At 41.8% G+C, this 25,677-nt stretch overlaps 1 protein-coding gene across 2 annotated transcripts in view; it reads right to left on the bottom strand.

Annotated features, from left to right (window-relative positions):
- Positions 1-25,677, bottom strand: part of plxnb2a.1 (plexin b2a, tandem duplicate 1) — a 173,995-nt gene that overhangs the window by 98,966 nt on the left and 49,352 nt on the right. The window contains exons 2-3 of one of the 2 annotated variants that reach the window (XM_056368028.1): positions 22,500-22,557; positions 6,593-6,645 (exon numbers count right to left, since the gene is read on the bottom strand). The gene's annotated coding sequence lies outside the window, so the exon portion shown is untranslated. The remainder of the gene's footprint in view (positions 1-6,592; positions 6,646-22,499; positions 22,558-25,677) is intronic. The other variant, XM_056368029.1, reaches the window with a different exon arrangement.

The raw sequence follows: 25,677 nt of genomic DNA, 5'->3' as shown, positions 1-25,677 counted from the left end.
AAAGGAAAAAAACTGTAATGTTTTATTCATATTTTTCAGCAAACTCAAGTAAAGACTGTAAGAGACTACAAACATGGAGGATAGTGATTTCTCTCCGTCTCTCTCTGTTGTAGGCTAACAAGAAAATGCACATGACTGTACGTTAAGGCCTCCTTTACACTGTAGACAACACAAATCAGGTGAAGGAAACATCAAGTGATACTTAGTAGACGGACAAAGCTTGAACCGGACGATCCAGTTACAAAGAGAAAAAGAAAAACAGGGAACGTAAAAGATCAAGCAGCAGCTGACGTGGCTAAACATACAATCCCTACAGAAGCAAACTCAAGAAATGAAATGCCTGTATGGAAGTTCACTTGCGAAAACTGAGTCAAACAGCAGGACAACCTTTCTTCTTCTTCTTCGAGCCAACGCGGCGCAACTTGGAGCGGCTTAAAGAAAAGAGCATAAAGCTTTCCACCATGGTGAGGAGACAGAGGCCACACTCTGCTGGCGAACACAGAAAAGAAAATACTGAAAACCACACACGAGCATCCATTCACCCACGCCCTCCAAACACACAACAACACACACACACACACACACACACACACACACACACACACACACTGAGCACACTCAAGTACAGGCAATGATCCTGAAACTATTCAATCTCACCGCACACACACAAACACACCACAGAACCAGTTGGCAGCTGATAAAAGTCTGCTCCGAGTCATCAACTTTGCCTTCTAAGTCTCTTTCCCCTTCCCGCTCACTAACTCCAGTTTTTATTCTTTCACTTCGTTTCTTTCCTTCTTTTCTTTCTTGTTCTTTTCTTATGTTTTTTTCCTTCCTTTTGTTTCCCAGCTTTCATCCATCCTGGCTTTCTTCCATCCATTTTAAATTTTTTCCAGGTTTTTCCATCGTTTTCAGATTTTCCTCCACAATCCATTCATCACTATTCTGGTGTCCAACACTCCTTCCTTCCTTCTTCCTTCCTTCCTTCCTTCTTTCCTTCCTTCCTTTCTTCCTTCCCTCACATTCTTCCTCCTTTCTTTCCTCCCTCGATCCTTCCTTTCTCTCTCCCTCCTTTCTTCCTTTCAAACCTCCCTCCTTCCTTTTATTCTTTCATTCCCTCCCTCCCTTTCATCTTCCTTCCCTCCCGTTCTTCCTTCCTATATCATTGCAACTCTAAATTAATGGGCTGATTAAGGAGATATAATGAAAAAGATGGACACACACTGAGTTTTGGCAGATCTGAGGGGATGTTTGCCATCTGTGGTGTGTGTGTGTGTGTGTGTGTGTGTGTGTGTGTGTGTGTGTGTCTGCTAGTGCACATTTAAAGACAAAAATGGAGTCCAGTCAGAACCACACACCTCAAATTTCACGCAGTGATACAATTCTGGGACTAAACCCAAACACAATGGCCAGCCAACCAGCTCCACACACACCCACACCCAAGCACGCACACACACACACACACACACACACACACACACACACAGACACACACAGACACACACACACAGAGCCGTAGTAGCAGACGGGCTGAGGTAAGTGTTGAAGTGTTGAAGAAGATTAATAGAAAAGTGAAGGAGAGACGACCTGATGAAAGCTCTCTCAGACGTCCATACGTCTTACAGTTTATTTCCACACATATAAAAACCCCTGTGTTTACTGAACCTGTGGTGATATTAATCATTCACCACAGTTTGACTGATGTGGCTTTGAGAAGGTCAGTATTGATATTTTCTGGACTGAATCTGCTGAGAACTCATGTTTTGTACCGACGTTCAATATTCTAACAACAATGTCTATGCGGCCATTTTTATTTAAACAAGTTGTTAAATTCTTTTGGGACCAAATACATGAAAACAAAAAATCTTGGTTTTCCTCACATTTATTCATTGATCGCACCAGAAAGTAAAAACAAAGGAAGACCGGGGGAAAACAACATCCCTCTGTCTGACAGGCGGCTGCAAACCAACGAGCAGGATGTTTATGGCCATATTGCACTAACAGAACTTTTGCATCATTCAGTATCAATGTATTGATATATTATTGGCTGGTATTAATTTATTGCTTTATAGGTCAGCTGATAAGTATCAAGCTTTTAATGAAATCAAACTCTGGTTTTGATGCTAATGATTCTCTGCATTTTTTTGTTTTTTAGATTTTTAAATCTGAGCATATTTTTTTTAATATATATATAATGTAATTTTCTTCTTCTATGGTTGAACTCATTGTTAGTGGCAGGGTCCAAACAGCCTTCACACGCACACACAAGGAATTCACATTTTATCTTAGTTTATCTTACTGATATCAGCCTCACTGTTTACTGTTCCCTCTTGAAACGCTAACGCTACTGCCAATGCTACTGCTACTGCTAATGCTAATGCTAGCCAAACATTTCCTGCCGCTGCTTCAAATTAAGAGCCTTCAACAGGGAAAACAACGCGGGGCTTTCATTGTTAGGCATTCACAGGAAACTCCATGTATGAGCCGCTGAGGTTAGTGCTGACCGCTCATCAAAACCATCAACATATTTCACATCTGTTCACTGTTCACTCTTTTAACGCTAAAGCTACTGCTAATGCTAGCCCAGCATTTCCTGCTGCACCTTCAAATTAAGAGCCTTCAACAAGGAAAATTCTATATTTTTCTTTAACAGATGTCATCATCACATGTATCATTATATATCACATCATAAACTGTACAATAACCTGAGCTTTAGAAAAGCCGATACCAATATTTTAGCATTGAAACTGCTCACAGATGAACATTTCTATCCCCACAAATATTCCTCTGAAAACCCATCTACATTCAGGTCAAGAACAAAACACATGTCAACTATCATCCTGAGATTTTTGCTCCTGACAGCGAAGAAAACCACTTCAATTATTTGAAAATCATCAAGTATTTAGACATTAATGAAGCACTCAAACTCACCCCTGGAAGAGACGGCTCACATCTGACAACTGAAAAGCTATTTTAAAAAACAATGGCAACAAAAATGAGTCAAAAAGGTTGTCTTGAGCTTTCACTGCATACTTCTGCATTGTGTCTTATATAATAAGTTTACGTGTCTCGTTCCGACAAATTCCTTTAAAGTGACATAATGCATAGATTTTGTTTTCAGTGGTGTCTGCGTCAGATCGCTCTTTTCTTCGTCTTCACAAATGTCACTGATGTTATTGCACACACAACTAATGCTGTAAATCATTTCACTTTGCATTCACATATTCAACCTGACGTGTCGAACCTGTTAACGTGCCTTTACATAATAATTATATTCTGCTTTTCTTCGCTGTAACATATCACTGCTTTCCCACAGGAGGTACATTTCATTTGCTTATGTATGCATTGCTTTGGTAGCTGCAGCACGGGGGGCCCCTGTGATCCACCCGGAGGCCCCCGGTGGCCTCAACAAGAGAGGAGGTCTCTTCTAGCGTCACACCCCCCTGCTGGAACCATCTGCTGGGCTTCTTCTGTAGCAGCCGGCCCCAGGGAACGAGCCCCGGCGGGGGGTTGATGAGAAAAGATTCACTGTGAGTTTTTACTGTTGCTCAAAAGTGTATGTCTGTTTATCCGTGGAAATGATTCTGAGTTTTAAAAGCTGAAGTGAGTCCAAGTCCAGGTCACTCAAGTCCTGTCAAAACAAGTCTAAATGAAGTCTTAAGACTTGTTAAAATGAGTTTTCAGCCAAGTGCCAAGTCACTGGAGACAAGTCAAATGTCTAGTCAAGTCTCAAGTCTACCTATGTCTCATCAAAACACATCTCAGATTAAAACCCAAGTCTAGTTAAAGCAAGTCTCAAGCTAGTCCAGACAAGTCCGACTCAAACATCCGATAAGTCTCATCAGAGATGGACAAGTCTCGAGTCTCATGTCTTGTCAAAACAAAGCTCAAGTCAAGCGCAGACGAGTTGATCGAGTCCAGATGTAACATCAAGTTTATCAGCCGTCAAATGAGCCAAAGTCAAAGTCTGCAGTCCTGTTAGTTTATATCTATGTTTTTGGGGTTTAGTTTTATATTTAGATTTCAGATTTCTAGTCGTGACCTATCGTAACAGTTGAATGTTATAGTAAGAATGTTGTATCTGAGTTCATATGATGAAGGTGTGCTCTGTTTTTCAGGAGGAAATCTGTGAAATACATCCTGACAATCAAAATAAAAGCCAGCGAGGGAGAAACAATAAAACCTAACTGAACAGGACTTATCGGCTGTATGTAGTACACCTCAAATATCAGAGAGGGATGAACGATTCGACCCTGAGAAAGAGATATCATAAAACCCACACACACACACACACACACACACACACACACACACACACACCCTTGTATTTGCTTTCATAAGATTTGAAGGAGTGACAAGCTACACGCTCCCATGGAAGGCAGAGAAAATGAAGCAGTTTATGGGAACAAGACGGATTTGGAGAGAAAAAAACATGAGAGAGGAGTGAGAGATTGAGAACATGGAGGCAAGAGGGAAACAGTGATGGACGGAAGACAGACGGAGACGCACACACACTGTAGTGACACACTTTAATGTGCGCTGGCAGACAGAAACGAATCATAGAAACCAGTCATTCAGACCAGATGACCATTCGAATCACAGCAACACACTCCGACTGAAACCGACGATAAATTATCATCATTTTTCATAAAAACAGTTTGTGAAATATTCAGTGTTTCTCCACCTGAAAAAAATAAAATAAAAATGGAGTCTGTGAAGAATGGAAAAAAAACCTCTCTGAAACAATATACAATGTTTACTCATCTGAGGTTGTGAACTGAGAAAGAAAAAGCCTTAAATGGCCAAAACAAGCCTGCAGCCAGTCTGCAGGCGGTAACAGAGACGAGGTATTACTGCCATTACTGTGGTAGGTAATCTGTGTGCACATACTCCATCTTCCTGTGTGTGTGGTCGACGTCTTCACAAGCCCTGAAAATGTGCACAAGACAAAAACAAAAAAAAAAAAAAAACTAAAACAGGACACAAGCCAAAGATGTTTAATGTCTCTCCACATTAAGAGAACATAATAATGTAAAGATGCAAAAGCATGCGAGGTGACTTCTTCCAGGCGACGGCCGCCTGGCTTATAAAACGGGGGAGAGAAGCGTCTCTCTCCAGGATTAACTACAACAACTTATGTGCGAAAATGACTGTTGCCTCTCTGCAGTGAAGCTGGGAGAAATTCAACGCGACTTCCTCCTGGGTCAAAAAGGCAACGCTTTTAAAACCCGACTGACCCGCCACCCGACTGACGAGCCAAGCGTTATTCAAATCGCGGAGGTCTTCACTTTAAATTCTGGTGGACATCCAGAAGTTTCCAACGATTATGAAACATGTCAGGCTCAAATATTGGGGAAACGTGTAGAAAATGAAGTGCAAAGCATCCAGAATATTTCCATTTGATTGAATGGTGCAGCCATGAACAAACAAACAACCGTTATTATATCTTGTACCCGTTATACCTTTCGAGCACCTGTACAGCGGAGCGAACTGTGAGTAAGGAAGAAGCTCTCAGACTTATGAAGTATGATGCAGCCACACCATCACCCTGTTGTCGGGTCGTGGGGTCAAATTCCACAGAAGAGACCCAGAACGTTGCTGGACGCCGCCCAGAGTCACGGCGGGCGAGAAAATGTTGACACAACACACGTTCAGGTCGAGACGTGCCGTTGAGGTTTTGATGGATCCTGCCTGAGGAACCTGCGGGGTGTTTTTGTGTAAAAGGTCTTATTCTAAATCCCTTATCCACTTGAGACATAACTTGAGGCTTAACCTCCGATCTCCTTGTCCTACATGATTAAAGTCCCAGCGGCCACGTGGTCAAGCGGTAACCATCTCTATCTGACGTTAGCGACAGTGAAATTAGGATGTTTTTGGAAAGTGAGGACATTTTGTCCGATCCATACTTCTTTGAGAGTTAAGACTTGGTTTTAGGGTTAAAGTTAGACTTGAGTTTAGGTCACGGTTGATGAAGGTCTTTGTCCCTTTTGCCTGAAAATCGTATTTTTGGTTCTGCACTGTTACAAGAATAAGATGTTGTGATGTTTGTGTGTTAAAGTTATTACTACAACAGCATCATAGAGTTGGGGGAGAAGCAGAAAAGCAATATAGTACAGAGAGGTGTGTGTGTGTGTGTGTGTGTGTGTGTGTGTGTGTGTGTAGTGTCAGTAATTAGCTGATATATGAGGAGAGTGTTTGTATGGGAGTGGGGAGGAATTCATTTCTTAAGAAAAAATAAAAAAAACGGCCTGAAGCCCCTAATTAACCCCTTCACCCACCCACTGCCCCACAACACACACACACACACACACACACATAGAAATACACACAAACACACACAGGCAGCTGAAGCCACCAAAATAAACAGCCAATGGCATCATGGGAACCTACGAGTGTTTCTAATGACAGCTGAGGAGGAAGAAAGGCTGAATAATTAGTGGAGAAAAACAAGGGATGGAAATACAGAAAGACAGAAGAGAAGAAGAAAGAGAAAAGAGAAAAACAGAAAAAGAGAAAGAAAACAATTTTTGTAGACAAAAAGTTGTTTTTTTATGACAGGATTTCAAAATAAAAGTCAGAGGAAGTTCCTTACCTGTTCAGTGTGCAGGCCTGTTGATCTCTGATGACATGAACCGCCTCACTCTCCTAAAGGAAACACAAAAAAAGTTCAATGAATCTGGGATTTGTAACTGGAACCTCTCGTCATCGGATATCTCAACATGCAGCTTGAATTTGCTGAAACCTGAAGGAATCGATGAGCCCCCCCATCCCACCCCCCACCCCCCCCCCCCCACCCGAGGGGCTGCGCTCACGTTACAGGTCAAAACCAGGTGCCATATTAGTTACTCATTAGCCCAGAGAAAGAGCTGCTGCATGACTGGGTGGAGACACATGTTGCAGGTTTCCAATGTCGCCTCCGCCTGAGGAGTTTAAGAGAGAAACAGTCCAGACAGTCCTTTAAACTGCTGCTACGGTTTAATAGTTAACTGCTCTTGCAACCGCAGCTTTCACACAGTTTAACACGACGCTGTTAATAGAGAAGTCTCAGCTACTGATGAGGCTGTGGTGTTGAGACAGTGTGAGGGTGGTGGTGACAGGGTGGCGCTCTGACATACATGTGGTTGTACAAAAAAATAAAATAACAACAGCAATAATATGATGATTGATGAAGTGTCTGCAAATATGTTTAAAGCTGCAGCTGGAATTTTAAATGCAGCAAAAACACTTTAACTGAAGAATATTTAAGTAAAATAAACACAATATGCATCTTGTTGCCCGTCCAATGACTGGAAGCACGACGAAAAGGTGATTTATTTATTTGTAAGACCTCCATTAAATAACATGAGGTGGAATTGTGGCACTTTCATATGTTTTTGGAAGGCTGAGCTTTCAAATAACTTCAACCCCCACGATGCACTGCAGCTGATACTGTGAATATTGGTACAAACTATCTGAATCCGGCTTGACGTCCGCAACAGAAAAGCCTGCGGATCAAAGTGGAAGAAGCGGGCTTATACTCACAGCACAGTGATGGCATTGTTAATTAAACGTAATTAATTCACAGAAACTGCCAGAAATCTGGTATTATCTATCAGAGAGAAAGCATATTACTGCGGGGAATAATAACAAAAAGCTGAAGCTCTGCCTGAGTTTAAATAGAGCCCTTCATCAGGGCATGAATTAAACTAAAGGCATTTTAATTTGTGATAATACAAGAAGAGAGGCCCAGTTTTTCTCTCATAACGATAACATTAGCTCTTATAGGCACAGCAGGCTCTAAAATAAAGGGACTTCTTAACTGAGGAGATAAAGGAAAAATCAATTTGGAGAGTAATCTTCATAATGAGACAACCAAACAGACAAAAAGCGAAGCCGCGGCGCGAGTGTGTAATGAACAAAGAGCGGCCCAGGCCCCGAGTGTTGTGGAACGAGCCTCCAGTAATTCAGCTCACAGGTATCTACGTTTTCATTTCACACGGTTTCACTCGGCCTGTGCTGCAGGAACAAGAATGAATCTCGCCCATGCTGCCTTTCACTTCGCATTGAAACGAGTAGCAAAGCAGCAAGTGATGCAAGACAAGAATGTGTGTGCGTGTGTGTGTGTGTGTGCATGTGTGTGTGTGTGTGTGTGGGGTGAAGTTTGTTTGGCAGCACTTCTAACAATGTTGAGGCCCTCGGTGCTATCCAACAGAATGGCCCAGTCTGTCTCCACTCTATCTCAAAGAACCATATGCTTCGGGATAGCAGAGCCGACTCGTGTGTGTGTGTGTCTGTGTGTGTGAGTGTGTGTGTGTGTGTAGTCATTTGTTTGCGTGAGTGTGTGTCCATATGTTCTAGCATCTAACATCCAACATCTAAACATCCAGATGGCGAAGCATCAGTCGACACAATGTTTCCTTCCATCACCAGGAAGTAGCTTGAAAACCGTAAAGACAATAAATATTCATTATCTGGGATTTAGGGAGCGACCGCACCAGCAGCAGTTATCAAATTATGATTTATAAAAATAAATAAATAAATTTAAAAAAAGAAGAGAAAAAGAAAGATTTTTATTTTTAAAACACAATCAGACTGAGGACGACAGATAAGATGAGAAAAAGGCTGGGGTGTAAATAACCTAAAGGAGTGGATTAAATTTGTGATTCAAACAAACCCAGTCGTCCCGATCCGTTTGTGAGGCCGTTATCAGCCGGATTTACAGACGACGGCGAAACGTATCAACCCAAGTGATTTTAAAAAAAGGAACCAATCAAAGCCTCATTCCTCAGATTTAATGCTCCAGTCCAGATGATCTCATAACTACAGAAGCACTGAATCCACTTGACCACATTAATCAGGCAAACCGGGCAAATGTTTGGGGACCCTCCAAAGGGAAAAGGGGGCCCCTGAAGGCCCCTCATACTGGCACATTTTGCAATGACAATTAAATTCCCCTTTCAACCTCCCATTAAGGCACGATACAGTGCACTGCTGCTGCCCTAAGTGGAGCCCCTGATGATATGTGCTAGCGATAGCCTGCATTGGAGGCGTTCAGGGAGCATCGGTAAATTGTTTCATCTAACATAGCCTTCGTGTGAGGCGTTCTTGAACAACGGTAAATTGTACCATCAGACATAGCATGCATGTGAGGCGTTCAGGGAACATAGTTAAATTGTTTCGTCTAATGCAGCCTGGATATGAGGCGTTCAGGGAACATCAGTAAATGGTAACATCTGACATAGCCTACATGTGAGGCGTTCTGGAGACCCACTACTGATGATGATGATGATGATGATGATGATGACGACGTGCAGCTTGTGTATAGTTTGTCTCTACCTCGAGAATTCGGGCCTCATCACCCCTGGCTGATACCAGAATACCATCCATCTGAATTTCCACTTCTGCACACGCCAACATGACTAAACACGGAGACAATCATTAATAATACAATAACCACCACTGTGTTGTTATTTATATTACAGCTGTAAAAGCAGCACTGGTGCCTTCACAGATTAGTTTCACTTTGTAACTTTTCCCCCACTGTTATTGTCATTTTTGTTTTTCTGTCCTTTCATGGATTCTAATAGAGACATTACATAAAGTATTAATGGTGCAAGTTCATGTCCTGCAGGAAGTAAACTCAACCCCAGGCTGCTTCCTTCTCAATGCAACTGCAGGAAAATGATGTACAGGCCCTGAAATAATTCGACTGATGACGACACGCCGATAACCAAAAGGCAAAAAGTTTCTCTCGTAATTACAAAGATCCTAAATCACAATAAAGACGCCAGAGTCGTTTCTTTCCCTCGTCTGAGGCCTGAAAGCATCTGAACACATCTGAAACATTTCCATGGCTTTTATTAAATTTTCAGAAGCTATTGTGCATTCTTCTCTCCGGCTCACCCTCCGCTGACCTCTCCTCTGCCTCGTTCATTTCCAATCTCCTCTTCAATATGATTCAATAACTGCCTCTGCTGTGAATCAGCAAAAGGTAGGAAAAGGCAGAAGGCCAGTGTTGCATATTATTTTGATTTAAAGAATAAAGTTTTCTTCTGATTTTTTTTTGAGATAGAGAGATTGTAATGTGAATGAAATGTATTCTTCCAATGATTTGTATTTGTATCAGCGGTAAAAATCATGATTTTCTTTCCAATGTTTGGCTCGACTTATAAAAACGGAGGCAGACGGACGACAGACACACTCAGCAGGTCCAGATTGTAGACTGGACGCCCCCTCTGCTCCCTGTCTGACCTCTACGCCAGGAAAGTGCATGCATGCACACACACACACAGACAGACAGAGTCTCTGTCCTGTCTGTCACACACACACCATGGGTCATGTGTCATGATGTGCCAAGAGAGACAGTCGAACAATGGCAGCTACGTCCACAGACAAAGACCCCAAACACACTTTCTCCTACGAACACACACACAACTGAACCTCATGCTTAATGCTTCATTATTTTGTGTAGTTGAATATGAACACACACACACACACACACACACACACACACACACACACACACACAAAATGAAACAGACTGAGAAAAGAGGGAGAAAAAGTGAGTCGGAAATTTATCAGGGTGTTGATGTTGGCAGACGTTGTTTTAAGGAATTTAAGTTTTAAGAGATTTCACTGCAGGAGCCTCAAAAACAGACTCCAGTGGTCAATCTGTGTAATTTGGGGATTTTTTTTTCTTTCTTTCTTCAGTTTTTCCTTTGTGTATCGTTGTTTAGCCAAGTTCACATTTGTGGCATTAACATGATGTGCAGACGTTTAACTGCAAACGTCATTGACTCTTAAACTGAGGCATTTCCTCATGAAGCTCAGCTGTGCTGCATTTTGTTTCGTGATCAGCCAATCACATCCCATATCAACAACCATGTCTTTAGTCTTTACGTAAAACTATGTGACACTTATTATTTACTCTCCTCACATTAAGTTTAAGCATCCAAATAAAATCCAGATGCAATTTAACACACTTTAATACACATTTATCAACATACACACGTCAGACAAGAAAATCTAATTAAGAATTTGGCCAGTGTTATCGGATACATAGTTCATCTGTGTAAATGCCAATTTTAAATACCCTCACCCTGAGCGATAATATCGTATATTGCGATATTTGGCCTGGTCTGTATCGAGATATTACATTTTGGATATTACACAAGCCTATTTCTCTTCACAATGATCAATACTACAGTTTGTGTCCAGATGATTTTCTGGCAAGAGCAATCAACTAATTATCTGAGCACTATGATCCATATTGAAAGCAAAAATAAAAGTTTCCTCTTTTTAAAGAGTGAAATAACAATGACGGCACTTTTCAGCTGAGAGCACTTAGAGAAAGACTAGACCGCTCAAGGTCACATACTAGGTTTCCTGTCTCTTCTCTCCTGATGGTAGTTTTAATTAACAGGACATTAAAGTGCAGCTGAGGCCTGGAGATTGTTCCGCTCATTAACAATAAGGCGACAGCTACTCCTGTTTGCTGATGATGCCATTCTGTTTACTGATGTATGTGAGGAGCAGTCAGGTCACTCGAGGTCAGCGGCTCTACTTAAAAGGATGAAATCACACTTTGAAATCTGATTTTTTTTCCACAGATTCCATTCATTCACACATACACACTTTCTTTTCACACGGCTTTAAGTGACAAATGCAGCAGTGAATCGTGTTTCCGTGGCCAAATGATTGAGCTGCTCAGGTGTGGAAGTCATGAGACAGCTTTACGTTCCGGTCATCAAACCTTTAATACGCCGATCTTCACTGGAATCCAACAAACATGTCAACACACTGGTTTTGTATCATGAAAAGCGTCAACCAGGCTGAAGCAGCTAAAATGAGAGTTCATACTCATCAGCTAGACACCGCTAATAAATGCTTATGTCTGCTGCATGTGTAAGTAGGCAACTGCTTGTTAATGCATGAGCTGCAGCATCTCGAAACGGCAAGGTGTGAAGAAGAGCCGAGGCAGGGGGAAGAAATTTAAGGGATAGAAGAAGAAAACATGTGCACAAGTACTGTGAAAACGACATATTAGCTATTCTGTCAAAATAGATAATGAATGTTAAAACTATGCAAATGCTAAACTTATCTGCATAAGTCCTTTTTAAACATAGGATGTGTAAATGACTGTGTTTGTGTGTATGTGTGTGTGTGTGTATGTGTGTGTGTGTGTGTGTGTGTATGTGTAGGCTTATTTGTGTAGGATTTTAAGCAATTAGGACAGGAAACAGAGGCTGTTGCTTTGTCTTCCCTGTGGAATTAAGTTATGCACCGTCAACACACACACACACACACACACACACACACACACAGCAAATTCCCATTCTGACCGACAACACGGTCTCAGCTGTGAAACACACACGCAAATACACACACACTTAAAAAGCACAATCTCAACTTCCTCTTGACCCATTTCCCAAACACAACACACCACCTCTCTTTTTTTTCATCCCATCCCCCCCCCCCCCCCCCCCCCCCCCCCCGTCTATCTCTCTCTCCTCATCTGCTGGGAGCAAAGCCACTTCTGCTTTGTGTCACCAGATCAGAGGACACACACACACACACACACACACACACACACACACACACACACACAGTTAATCAGTTTGTTTATGAGGCCAAAGGCATGCAGGGCAAAATCCTTCTGTAAACTGTACTGTACTGTGTCTCTGGTGACTCTGCTGCTCTGTTCCACGGTCCAGGAGGGTAATGACTCGACTGTATGACTGATAAATGGGGCAGATATTTTGGCTTCTATTTGATTAATTATAGATTTATCAAAGAACTGATAAAGATGAGGAAAAACTGCCAAATTGTGAGGCGTAGACCTGTCTGAGCTGAATCAGTGCTAGCAATGTCACTAATGTGATTTATAAGATAGTGGTAAGATGGTAAGAGACACAAATTGTCATAAAAATAAAGAAAATACACCCCCTTAAAGGCTCGGGGAAAGAAGAGGAGATCAAATGAGGAATATGACGCCGGGAGGCAAACGAGGAGGGGGTGGAAAAAGTAAGAGAACGACGGCGAGGAGAGATAAAAACGTGAAGAGTTGCAGCCATTTGTTTAACAGTCTGACAGGAAATGTTGACTCTGGCCGCATCTGTACGCTCTCGATCAAGGCCGCCGAGACGCGGCGGCTTTTCGAAAATTTGTGGAGTGGAAACTAAATGGATCCATGCTGGTGGAGGAATTTCTTTGTTTACAGAGATATGTTTGGAGAAAGGTAAAGAGGAGGAAATGAGAAAAAGACAAGAGGGCAGACGAATCTAAGATACACCGAATGAAAATCCAATATGCGAGAGCGGCGAAGAAAAAAATAAAAATAATAATTTTATAATGTCTCAAAACCGTTTGTGTGAATCTTTCTATCTCATGTTCCCGCTCTTTCCTTTTATCTTTTCCTTTTGTCCCTCAATGCCTCCCGTCCTCCCACCTACATTTCTCTCTAAAAAAAAAAAGTAAAAGGATTTAAAAAATAACATTATTTTCCAACAATACATTTATACTCATTCACCCCCCTCCTCCCTCGGTCAAGGTTGACTGAACACCAGCAGGCTTCACATTCACTTAATTCCACACATTCTTAATAGTGAATACAACCACAGTCTTGTTGTACACTTACAATCAAACAACTCAGTGGAAGAAAAACTGTCTTTGCTGGTCAGACACAGCATATAATGGCAGAATGTGTACAGAGAAATCAATTTATCTCAACAGATTAGCAACAATAAGTGTCTTTTCTTGGCTTCTCTTGAAGGGGGATGTAAGGGCTCGGTGCTCAAATATTTGGTACAAATGCTTTATTTTTTTATTTTTAATTTTTTGAAGGTCATGAAATAAAAAGAGGATTTTTAAAACATTTTTTTTTTACCAATTTCAGGACATTTTTATTGAGTGAAATGATGAATAATCCTGAAATTAAAAGGCCTAGGGGGATTTAAGGTCACGTAAAGGGAAAATAGAAATGCGCTCGGATCACAATCTACATTGGGGGTTTTCGAGACCTTAAAAAGGAGACCTTGCTGAAATGCTGCCCTTTTAAATTTCAAAACTCCGGGGGTCGTGTTTCATAACGAATCCTTTCTTGATTCGTCACGCTCCTATCACGTGACCTTCCTCCGGAAAGAAAACAAACGGCATCAAACAGAATCACGGTCATGTGACAGGCATTTTCAGGCGTGGTAGTATGGATGGAGATTATCTATGACATAGAGCTGTCCATCTGGATGGATCACGAGAGGGCTGGAGCCAATCACAGCTGACATCGGACAAACAACCTTTCTCACTCAGATTCACACCTACGGGGCAATTGAGAGTCGCCACTTAACCTAACGTACATGTCTTTGGATTGTGGGAGGAAGCCGGAGCACCGGGAGGAAACTGCAGATTCAAACCCAGAACCTTGTTGCTGTGAGGCGACAGTGCTAACCACTGCACCGCCCACCTTAGTTTATTATCTAGCTTTATCAACAAGCACTGCCTGTTTTGTTGCGCCATTGCTTGGTGTGAGCAGGTGCCTTTAGTGACTGACTGAATATCAAAATTGTTGGTAATAAACTCGACCATGTGAAAACAAGTAAGTCTTTTTTCCCCCAGTGGCAGATATTTTATCATTTATTAAGAAAATATAAGTTTAAAACTCCAGTGTGATTAACAAACGAAAGGTCTGCTGTCATCTAAGTGCAGTTTTGGCAGAAGAGTATTTTTTTTTGGAGTAATGACTGAAAACTTAATGCAAAATATCTCTACTCAACTGTTCTACAGCAGGGGTGGATGGCCGGGTAGGTGGGGGCAAACACATCTGCTTCTGCTCAACATGACTGACATTCCTCAGGGAAGAGGGAGTCAGGAACAGCAGGCCGGATGGTAATGAAGTAGACTCTTACACCAACGTCAAGTCTCTCCCAAAATCCTCTCCCAACAGGCATCTCTGCAGATCAGAAGTAAGAGGTGTCTGCCGTGTAAACAAAATCCCACGACTTCCAAATCTGTGCAACCGAAGGGTGTGGGAACTGAGCTGACACCGTGGCCTTCATGTAAATTTATGACTTTTCCTTGGCAGCCCATTACTCAGTCAGAGGGCTTTGGTGACTTCAGTGAATAAAAATGTTCTCTCTTGGTTTATTACCGCAGTTTGTCAATGTGTTAAATAAGTTGGAAAATATCTCCCGGTGCAGCCTCCTCAGTCATGTCACTGAGGTGGAGGTGCCAATGTCGAGGACCCCGGCAGAAGAAAAGCAGGGTGGCCCAGAAGAAAAGAAAGTTGAATCAGGGTCAAAGTGACATCATCCGGCGCAAAACATTAGCTAATTAAATATGAGGAAGCACCATGTAATGAGAACAACGTCATTTCACCTCGTTGAGACAGAGGAGAAAAACAGTCGTCATCAGGGGAAGTTTCCAGACTGATCAGCCTTCAAACTAATGGACGAACTATTCAAACTCGACTTCCTCATTGGTATTTTATCGTTTCGCCAGTATCTTAAGTTACACCCTACTTTGTTGTGCAACGTTGAATCCCGTCATTAGCCTGACAACCTTCTCCGAAAACCAATGGGCTGCATATCCTTGCATATAAACCGGTGACCTTTTAACGAGCCCCTGGCGAGGATCCTGGGATTGAGTCTGGCAAAAAAAGTTATGTCGTCAGGCGAGGTTGTAAAGTTAACGATACTCCACTCTTTACTGGTCCCATCACTGCCCCAGCTGGGTGGCAAGTTAGCAGATTTGTTGTCGCTGTCGAGTTCACGAAGTCGTCCATAAATGGGTTCAGGAACGTGCAATAGGTCAAGCTGGTAGTGAATTTTGAGAGCGCCCTCTGCTGGAGCCCAAGGTAAACTACTCCAAACGATGTGATAGGCTTAAAGAATAGAATTCAAAGAAGTCAAGTGAATCTTTATTTATAAAACGCCAAATCACAACAGAAGTTATCTCTAGGCACTTTTCAGGTCTAGACCGTAGTCTTCAAAGAACCAACAATTCTCACCGTTAGCGAACACTTGGTGACAGTGGCAAGGAAACACTTCCGTTTAAGAGGACAAGCTTCAAAATATGGAACTTTGAACTGAATCATCTCAGTTCAAAGTTACATATTTTGAAGCTTGAATTTCAAATAAAGTGACAGCCCTGGTAACCAACAGGGACTGGCCAATTATTCTGACTGACTGCTACAATCCTCAGGGACCGGCTAAAAATTATTGCATTTAAAAGTGTGTCATCATCCATCTTCTGAAGAGCTCCTTCATCTAATTCTCCTGGCATGGATCCGTCCGGTTAACTACTTTGTAAACACTATTTATGGGTTACAAACCGAGGTCGACCGAGTAATCGGTTTGGGCGATTAATCGGTTTTGCACGGCGTCTCCATTCATGAAGTCAAGGTAACGTCAGCTGGGGGGAACCAAAGTGCAACAGGTGTCGGCTATAAAACTTCAATCTCAAACAGAATCTTGCTCTCAATCACAGGCATCTATTTTCAGGGGTAAATACAACCCCTAAAACCCCTGTTTCGCCACTGAGCCTAATCGAGCAGAAGTGCCATATAAAAAAAAATAAAAAAATAATATCCCACATGACTCACAATCAAACTACAGTCAAAAGACACAACTCCCACCCGAAGCAGCAGCGGTGGCGGCGAGCAGCGAGCACCAGTGAGAGTCAGAACTTCTCTCTCTCTCTCTGCAGCAGAAAATGAAATGCCAAGCCTGGCTAAGGACATAATGAAAAAGCTATTATCAGCATGAGCTTTCATCAGCACCGCATTCAACCATGTTCAATACAAACTGATTCTCTCATCTCATGCTGTACCCATCTGAATGCCGGGATATAATAACGGAGGCGAGATAAGAGAAAGAGATCACTGTCCCCCCCCCCCCCCCCGTTGAAGAAGTGCATCAGCACATTTACAGACAAGGGGAAGTTTTCACGAGCGGCGCACAGGGAGACGCACGCCGCCGCAAAGGCCAACATAATCAACCTGTCATTGTAAGCGTCTGATTCATTTATATCATTAGTGGACCCTGTGTGTATATATATATATATATATATATATATATATATATATATATATCCCCTTTCTTTTTCCAATATAGCGCCAATATCAGTGACCCTTAATCTGTCAGTATTTTCATTTTCCTCTTTTGTTGCGTCTAATTCTTGATGTATTTATTCTCCCCATAAGTTTCCATCCATCCGTCACCTCCAACATTACTGCCTCTGAATTCAAATACAGCTGCTTCATACAATATTCAGTGAAATATTGAATTATATATATAGTACGATACAATATTCAAACTATATCTGGAATATATTAAGGTGCAATGAAGAGGAGTCAGGCCTGTCAAGTATGAACTATGCATTAAATTGCAAAAGATTCTCAGGTATGGCAGCTATACTGTGACTGGAAATATTGTGACAAACAAGATGGTTTAAGAGGTAACGCCCTGCAAAATGTTCAGTGCAACACTGGATATCTCAAAAAGATTTTTAAATATCATTTTTGGTTTATTAAAACTTTCGCCGTCATCTCATCAGTTAAGACGATCGCTCAAAGTAAATGCAGAGATCTGGAAACAGGATAGAAAAAAGTTTGATCAGCCCAGGTTGTGTATCGCCGAGTAAACTGATGTTTCTAAGAGTCTTTTTTTTTTCCCTCTTTCATGTTTTCAGATCTTGGCGAGTCCAGTTTTTTTTTCCTACAAGTGAAGGTGTCAAAGACCAAAGGGATGTTCAGTGATTTTCGCAGGAGGTTTTGCTTTTTCTTGCGCCCACCGTCATTACAGGGGAAGCCTGCGTGTCAGACTCTGAAAACTCATGGTCAAAGTCAAATGACTAACCGACAATAATCTCTTACATCCATCATTTTCACCCGGCTGAAATGTAGGCGTTCAATCTCTCTTTTATACACCATTGCTTCCTTTTCACAGTCGCTCCCTCAGCCACAGAATCTCTCCTGCAGGGCACCTTTAGGAGCACATAGGAAAATTGAGAATTGCTTTTTCATTAAATGAAACCTGTGTAAACATGGAAGCAGAACAAAAGGAATATTGGAGGTTATACAATATTTCAGATGTATCTAAGGATGTGCTTGTGCATGCAGCGCAGGGATCCTCAAATACACTTCAGGGGCTTCCTTTTTTTTTTTTTGGGAACATTGTATTTTTATACCACCTCTCTGCGCAGTCTGTGCGATGCCTGCAGTAATTCAGTTCAAGCAGATCCTCTCTGTCTGCTGGACCAAATAATCCATCCATAATACTCTACATGGTCACACTGAGAACTCAAAGTATTCAGCTCCCTTCACTTTTTGCAAACTTTATTGTGTTGTATGGAAAAATGGAAATGAGAACTTTTGGGGCTCAATGAAAATGTATCATATAATGTGTCTCCTTGATAAAGAAATATGAGGAGACATTTACAAGCAACATTATTTCATTTATTTGAATACAAAAAGTACATTAGGTTTTTAATCATTTCTGCTTCAAACGGCATTCATTTAATAATTATGTAATTATTTAAACTTTAAACTGCTACAACAGTAGGAACAGCTCTATAATTAAGTCGTTTTTCTTGGTTCTAAACGCCAAAAAGAGTCGACCGAGTCCGTCTAGAGACAAAGAACAGTGTCTCCCTCAGGGCGAGGTTTGTCTAGTGGTGGTGGGTGACTGATGTGCATTCACAGACTCATGCAGAGGAGGAGAGTGTAGGTGCAGGTTATAATCAGGAGCTGCAATCTACAGATGTCGCTTAAACACCTCAAATATCAGTAGATGCTACAATTGACCAATATTCCATGAACGCCTCGCATGCATCAGTCGACCCGAGCACAGAGAAGCCTCTAGTCCTCACTCAGATAAAAAAAATCTGCTTTAAAACAGTGAAATAAGGTTCTAATGTGAGATTGTATATTGAAACTTTATTTACCTGGGCAGGTCTTAATCTACCTGGAGGACCAGTCGTCCGCCCTCCGTTGAGCTGAGTCAGCAGCTCAGACAACAGTGGCTCAGTGACAGTGACAGTGTTAACTTCTTATTAAATAAATAAAAAAAGAAAAAGAACATAGAGGCTGCTTGAGCTGAATTTTGTAAAACATTTAAACATTTATGTATTTAGACGAGCGCCTAAATACATTTTACGGTTCACATCTATTTTTAGTCGCAAATACAGTGACACACTCGCCCTGTGGAGCCCTGAAGAGAGAGACTTTTCTGGAGCAGGACAGAAACTGTTACATTTGTCGACAGTAATAAAGACAGTCTCTGTCTTCTGTAGTGTGTGTGTGTGTGTGTGTGTGTGTGTGTGTGTGTGCGACTTGTACATGTGCGAGCGGAGTTTACATTTTTGAGCCAGCCTTACACAGCTGCAGCTCCCCTCCGAGACACAAACACCCACACAGAAATAAAGATGCAAACGTGCTGAACTTCCTCCTGCAAAACAAACCCGTGCTTTCCTGTACACCTCCCAGAGGAAGGTGGGAGTATATTTATGTGTGTGTGTGTGTGTGTGTGTGTGTGTGTGTGTGTGTGTGTGTGTGTGTGTGTGTGTGTGTGTCTGTGTGTGTGTGTGGTTACATGTTTGAGACTTGTCTCAGAAATATAAGTAAAGTAGAAGTGAATAGAGATATAACACAAGTGGGCTTCCTGATCAGCAGCTAGGAGGCCACGGCTCAGGCGGTAGAGCAGGTTGGCGGTTCGAACCCCGGCTCCCTTAAACACAGTCTCGTTATCCGACATAAACCCTGCGCCACATCGAAATAGCTGAGCGTGATCTGCTGTAGCAACCCCTCATGGGAGCAGGTGAGCAGCAGCAGGAGCTAAAAAAAAAAAAAAAAAAACCCTTCAAATTAAAAATATAACCAAAATCTGACGAAATAATCTGAACTCAACGCCCATTTAATAGATTTTCCCTGAGCTTTCAACCACATCAAGCAACCACTTTAAGGTTCCCTGTGGAGGTTTTGATCTCCAGCAGCTATGAAGCTGTATTTTTATCTCGTGTTTGGATCGCATCAGTGCCAGAGTGAACCAGCGGCCAGTTGCACAAAACACCTCAAGTTAAGATTTCCCTTGAAGTCTGAGTCAAGGTTTCCTTAAAATAAAAAAGTTTGCATAAAACGCACCCTTAAGTCTTCTCCTTAAGGTTTCCTCAAAATGTTCTAGTATCTAAAGTCTTATACTTAAGGAATCACTTGAAGTCGGTTAAATCGCTGCACAAAAGACATTAGCGACCAAAGTAAGGAAGTACTGACTCCATCTTAACCGTCACTGCTGCAAGTGTCTCAACTTTTTTCCTCAACGCAGGAAACATTTTAAGAGATTCTGTCCAACATTCTTATATAAATCCCTCAGCTGAGGAGAAATAAAACAATACTTTAATAGAAAACTTAAGGTGTTTTGTTCAACTGTTATTTACAATTCCTCCTGTTCCCCGGCTGACACTAACTCCATGGTGTTCTCCACAGTTCATGCAATTTAACATCACTAATGAAACTCTTCCTTTAGAATTTTCATATTAAAAGTCCTGCAGCCTTCCCTCCATACATAGGCTTTTAGAGTGAAAAAACATCAGGAAGTGTTGAGCCGTGCTGCTGGTGGCGCACTATCCATCAGGAATACAGAAGAGGAGAACCAGCTGGAAATAATGATAGTATGAAGACATTATTTCGGTTGAATAATTTAGTGCTGTAGAAAATGTACATTAGACTGAATCCACCATGGGAGCTGTTGGCTGCAGGTAATTCTCTCAATGTTTTTCTTTCACCCCACCTTCATTAGCGTCGGGCCTTTATTGGGCCGTTATTTGAATTCTGGCTTTAATGTGAGAATTTACGGCGGTGCTGCCGGTGCCTTCACACTGCCCCATTGATCTACAGGTTGTGGTAATGCGCCAAAACCTGCAGCCGTCTGCCAGCGAGACGGCCAGCAATTAAACCTGGATGTAAAGAATGCAGGTTTCAAACCTTTAACGTCGTCGGTTTGGTGCCAAATAAAGCCCCAACAGGAGCCGCTGCTGCGTGTCAAGCAGCAGATATGATTAATTTGTTTAAATATAAATTGTTTAATATTAATAATCTGCGATCGGACTGAAGATAAACATCAGCACAGTTACATAAACACTTTATTATTACAGCTGAACTACTTCCTGTATCATGTCTTCCTGTTGCTCTCCATCACCCTCACTGCCTCTCATGTCTTCACACACACACACACACACACACACACACACACACACACACACACACACACACACACACACACACACACACACACACACACACACACACACACACACACACACACACACACACACACACACACACACACAGCGAGGCTGGACACCGGAGACATAATGTGTGTGTTAAACGGCCAAATAATTAGGTGAGCAGCTCTGCGATGCTGCTATGTGTTGACACAGCAACTCCAGTGTAATTAACTGGCTTTTATGAGAATTTTATATGACGTCGCCTATAGACAGAGAAGCAGGAGTCCTTTGTCTGAGTGCAGGAATTTCTCAATAAAACAACCACCAACTGCCCCACGAGGCCGTGATGTTCATTACACAACAGAAAACTAACGAGGAAAAGTTGTGCGGTGGATGGAAAATAGAAAGACGACTTCATCGTGGTTTTGATTCTCACCTCCAGTGGGGTCAAACTAAAGGAGAAAAGCTGATGTTATGTGAATCAAAGAAAGGTCAGAAAGTTCGCAGCTGGACCACGAGGAAACAACTTGACTCAACTACAAACCTGAAGGATACTTTACACGATTTATTCAGTCATAATCTTTCTGTGGGCTCATCTTTGTCTGTCACACCATTAATCATTAATCAGTGTCAGCAGTCACCCACTTGACCTGCTCATGTGCAGAAGCTGGAAGTTTGAGAGTTCAGAGGTAAAAAACAAAACAAAAAACAAACTCTGGATTTTATAATTTTGAAATTCGCTGACATGTAGCATATTAGCTAAATCCAGTCATTAGGTTTCAAGGGGAATCCCGTTGTTGCATGGAGAAAGGAAAAAGTCTGAAGAGGTCAAAACTCCAGCAGCACTTGTATAAAGAACAACTTTTTCTTCTGTGTTTTGACTCTTCGCCCGTCACAGATGAAGCGCAGATGACTCTGATGAAGGCCACGAGCTGAAACACGTCCATCTGACAATAAAGTTGTTTCTTCAGACTACAAGTGTTGCAGGAGTGTTGACCTCTTCCTGAACTGTGCTGTTGGATAAGTGGCGCCGGGTGGAGATTCAGGGGATTCACAAAAGTCGTCTGTTTATTCGTCAGTCACGGCTTACACCGCCTCATGCGGGAGCGGTAATTATTAGTTGATTCGGCGACTGATTCGTCAGCAACTACTTTGGGAATTTTGTCTCAAAAGCAACTCAGTTGTCAGAGATCCTCCGTTTGCAGCTTTTCTTTGTCCTACGTGACACTGAACGTGTGATGATTTCAGATGTAAAAAATTAAAGTCACGACGACGAGATGATGCTTGATAAAACTCTTCGTCCTTACCTGTTGAGCGTTCAGGCCTGTTGAAGTCTGATGACATGAACCACCTCAGTCTCCTCTCCTACACAAAGACACACAGAAAGGTTCATTCGTTCATTTCTAGTTCGGTTAAATTTGGGCTTCATTACCATCAAATACAGAAATCCTCTTAACAGGAGTTCTACAGTATCGTCACCATGTGAACAACTTTATTAACACTGACACAGAACACACACACACACACACACACACACACACACACACACACACACACACACACACTCACTCAAAGCCGACAAAGAGAGCAGCAGCTGATTGAACATCACTCCCCGCTGAAAATCCTCTGTAAATAATTTTCAGCTGAAATGTGAGATTTGTGAGAACCCTCCCGTGGGGGTTTTTTAAATTTTTTTTTGTGAGAGCTTGGTCGGCCCGAGCGGTCAATTAGAGCTAAAACATGCAAATTAACTAAATTGAAGCCATGAGGTACGAACTGCCATTTGAAAGAAGGTTAATTATGCGGAGAAACTGCTACAAAACTGAGGAGAGAGGACGAGCGAGGAAGTCAACTTCAGAGGGGAACACTCCCACACACCGTCTCTGTTCAAAGAGACGGTGGGGGGAGAGTACTCGACAAAGTAGGACACACACACACACACACACACACACACACACACACACACACACACACAGATGCTAACTGCACTTAATGGAGGTAACACTCCGACTCTTTTTTCTATGACTCAGTCTAATCAGACTTTTAGTGGTCCATGTAATCTGGACCAAACTAATCAACCACCTACGCTACCACCAATCACCCATGACTCAGAACACTCCGCTGCACAGTCTGTCGGGAGGATCAACCTCATATTCGCAGCGCTCGACGCTCCACAGTTACCACCGATTAAACTGATTTCGCGGCTCCGCGGCACGCCGTCCTGATCCAGGACCAGTTGCCATCGAGCTTCACACAATGAGGAAACGCGCCTCGGCTTCAAAACGCAACAGCTAACGGTGAAGAGTTTGGCGAGATGAAGACCGGCTCTGGCACCGAGGTTTCCCGCTTTTACTGCAGTGAATATGAAACACCTGAAGGTGGGAAATTGATTGATACTCCTGCCAAGGCTGCGTAGTACTCTAAATCTGTTATGTTTATTGGAGAGAAATAGTTTCCCCACACACTGACTACATGCTCCCAAAAATACAATTTATTAAGGATAATTCAATCTTCATCAGGCTCATCTGGGTTAAATCAGGTGAAGTCTACAGAATGTCAAAAAAATCATCCATCAGTGCGCTGGTACCTTTTTCTTCAGAGATGATAGAAAATGTTTAGAATCAGGACCAGGTCAGTATCATTATACACTTCATGGGATACGTGTCAGGTTTAATTGATTCAACACATTAGTGGTCGGTGCTGAAAGTGCTGATTCTGGAAACTAAAACCCTGGAGTAAAACATTGTTTTGTTTAAGCTGTTTACAATTTTTCACTGATTGTGTTGTTATTTTTTGTGTTTGTCTACAACTGTGGTCTTTACGGGTGCACACAGTTTTAGTTGTGAGTCGACAGAGTTTACAACGATATAAAATAAAGAGAGAAAAGTAGCGAATCCTCACGTCTGATGAGGCGGAACCAGAGAATATCTAATGATCAATCCATTATCAAGACAGTTGCTGATTCACCTTCTGTAGAGTGACTTTTCGATCAATTGCTGCTCCAATCCAACACAACAGAGTCAATAATAAGTGAAAAGGGGGAATTAATCCTTGGCAGATCCGTTGTTTATCCTGGACATCCACCCCACTGGTTGTCAACCCCAACTGGACGTCCAGCTACGTTTCCATCGGAGAACATTTTATTCCTCTTTCAGTTCGAGGTTACTTACTTACTCAAAAGAAAAAAAGAAAAAGAGAGAGAAGGTTGGAAGGATTACACTATATTCGCTCTTTAATTAACTGGATATTATGCATTCATCCATCCATCTGCCAATCACTCCTGCATCTACCCAGTGGTAAATACAACCTTCTGTATCGCAGCACAGAATATCCCTGGGACTTAGTGAACTCCCCAGGATTCAGGAGCGGCGGCAGTTCGTGTCTCTGCGTCTCATTGAGTCTATCTAGTCATTTGTAAAGTAACTACAAGTGTTTGTTTTTCTATAGCGCGGCTATTTAAACATTTTCATACATTTCCCTGAAGAGTCCAAGACAGCCATATGGGAGAGATTTGAGTTTTCTATTTAGAATTGAATGATAGAACCGTTCAGACACATGGAGATAATAACTGCGCCAGTAATTTCTTTCCTTTATTAAATAGTCTATAACAGAGGACAGGATGACAGGATGATTACATATTTGAGATATTTACTGTCTTTATTTTATGTAACGCACCATTAACTTTGTCTCTGCCGCTTTTCCAACACCCTTTTAGAGTTGCACCAAAGCTTTGTAACCCCAAACAACAGCTTGGGATGTTTTTTTTTAGTACAGATTTAATGATTTAATGATGTTTTTCCAACCTAAATAGACAATAACAACAGACAGCAACAAGAAAACTTACATAGAGGGACAGAGTGATGTGCTGAAAGCTCCACAAATGTGAGGTCTATTTAAGGAAAAATTACAGCATCCAAATGTGAAAATGTTTCTGACGAGCAAAACACACAAGCGACAAACAAAATGTCTTCAACAACAACAACAACACAAAGGCCTTGGATTTTAGAAAGACATCTTTATACTTCCTTATAGAGTCAGTAAACAACAGTCAAAATCTTTGTTCAAAGGTTCTCACCTAGTCAGAGAGATGTGTACTCAGTGTTTAATACACCCTACCCTCGACTGCAGGGTGTGGTCAGAGCTGCATCAAACAAACCACAGGTTCATTGAATTAAACTATTTTGAAGTTGACTTTTTGGAAAAGTGACAGCCCTAATAATTAGTTTAGCAGCCAGGATCGTGAAGCATGAATAATTTCCCTGTGCAGGAACGAGATGTGGCTGTAGAAGCTGTTGTATGACGACTTACAGAAATAACGGACTAGTTAGATTCAACTAAATCTTCATTTAAAGAGATATATATATATATTTGTGGTTTTAAGAAAAAGAGTGGTCTAATAAAAATATAGCAGATTTCAGGTAAACAGTCAGAGAAAGCAAATCCTGCAAGGTTTGGATGGTGGGTCCAGGTTTGGTGACTGCTTTG

Source organism: Seriola aureovittata, chromosome 22 (genome assembly GCF_021018895.1).
Source record: "Seriola aureovittata isolate HTS-2021-v1 ecotype China chromosome 22, ASM2101889v1, whole genome shotgun sequence".
Lineage (NCBI taxonomy): Eukaryota > Metazoa > Chordata > Actinopteri > Carangiformes > Carangidae > Seriola > Seriola aureovittata.
Note: the sequence above shows the minus strand (reverse complement) of the source record. Positions and strands in the feature narration are given on the sequence as shown.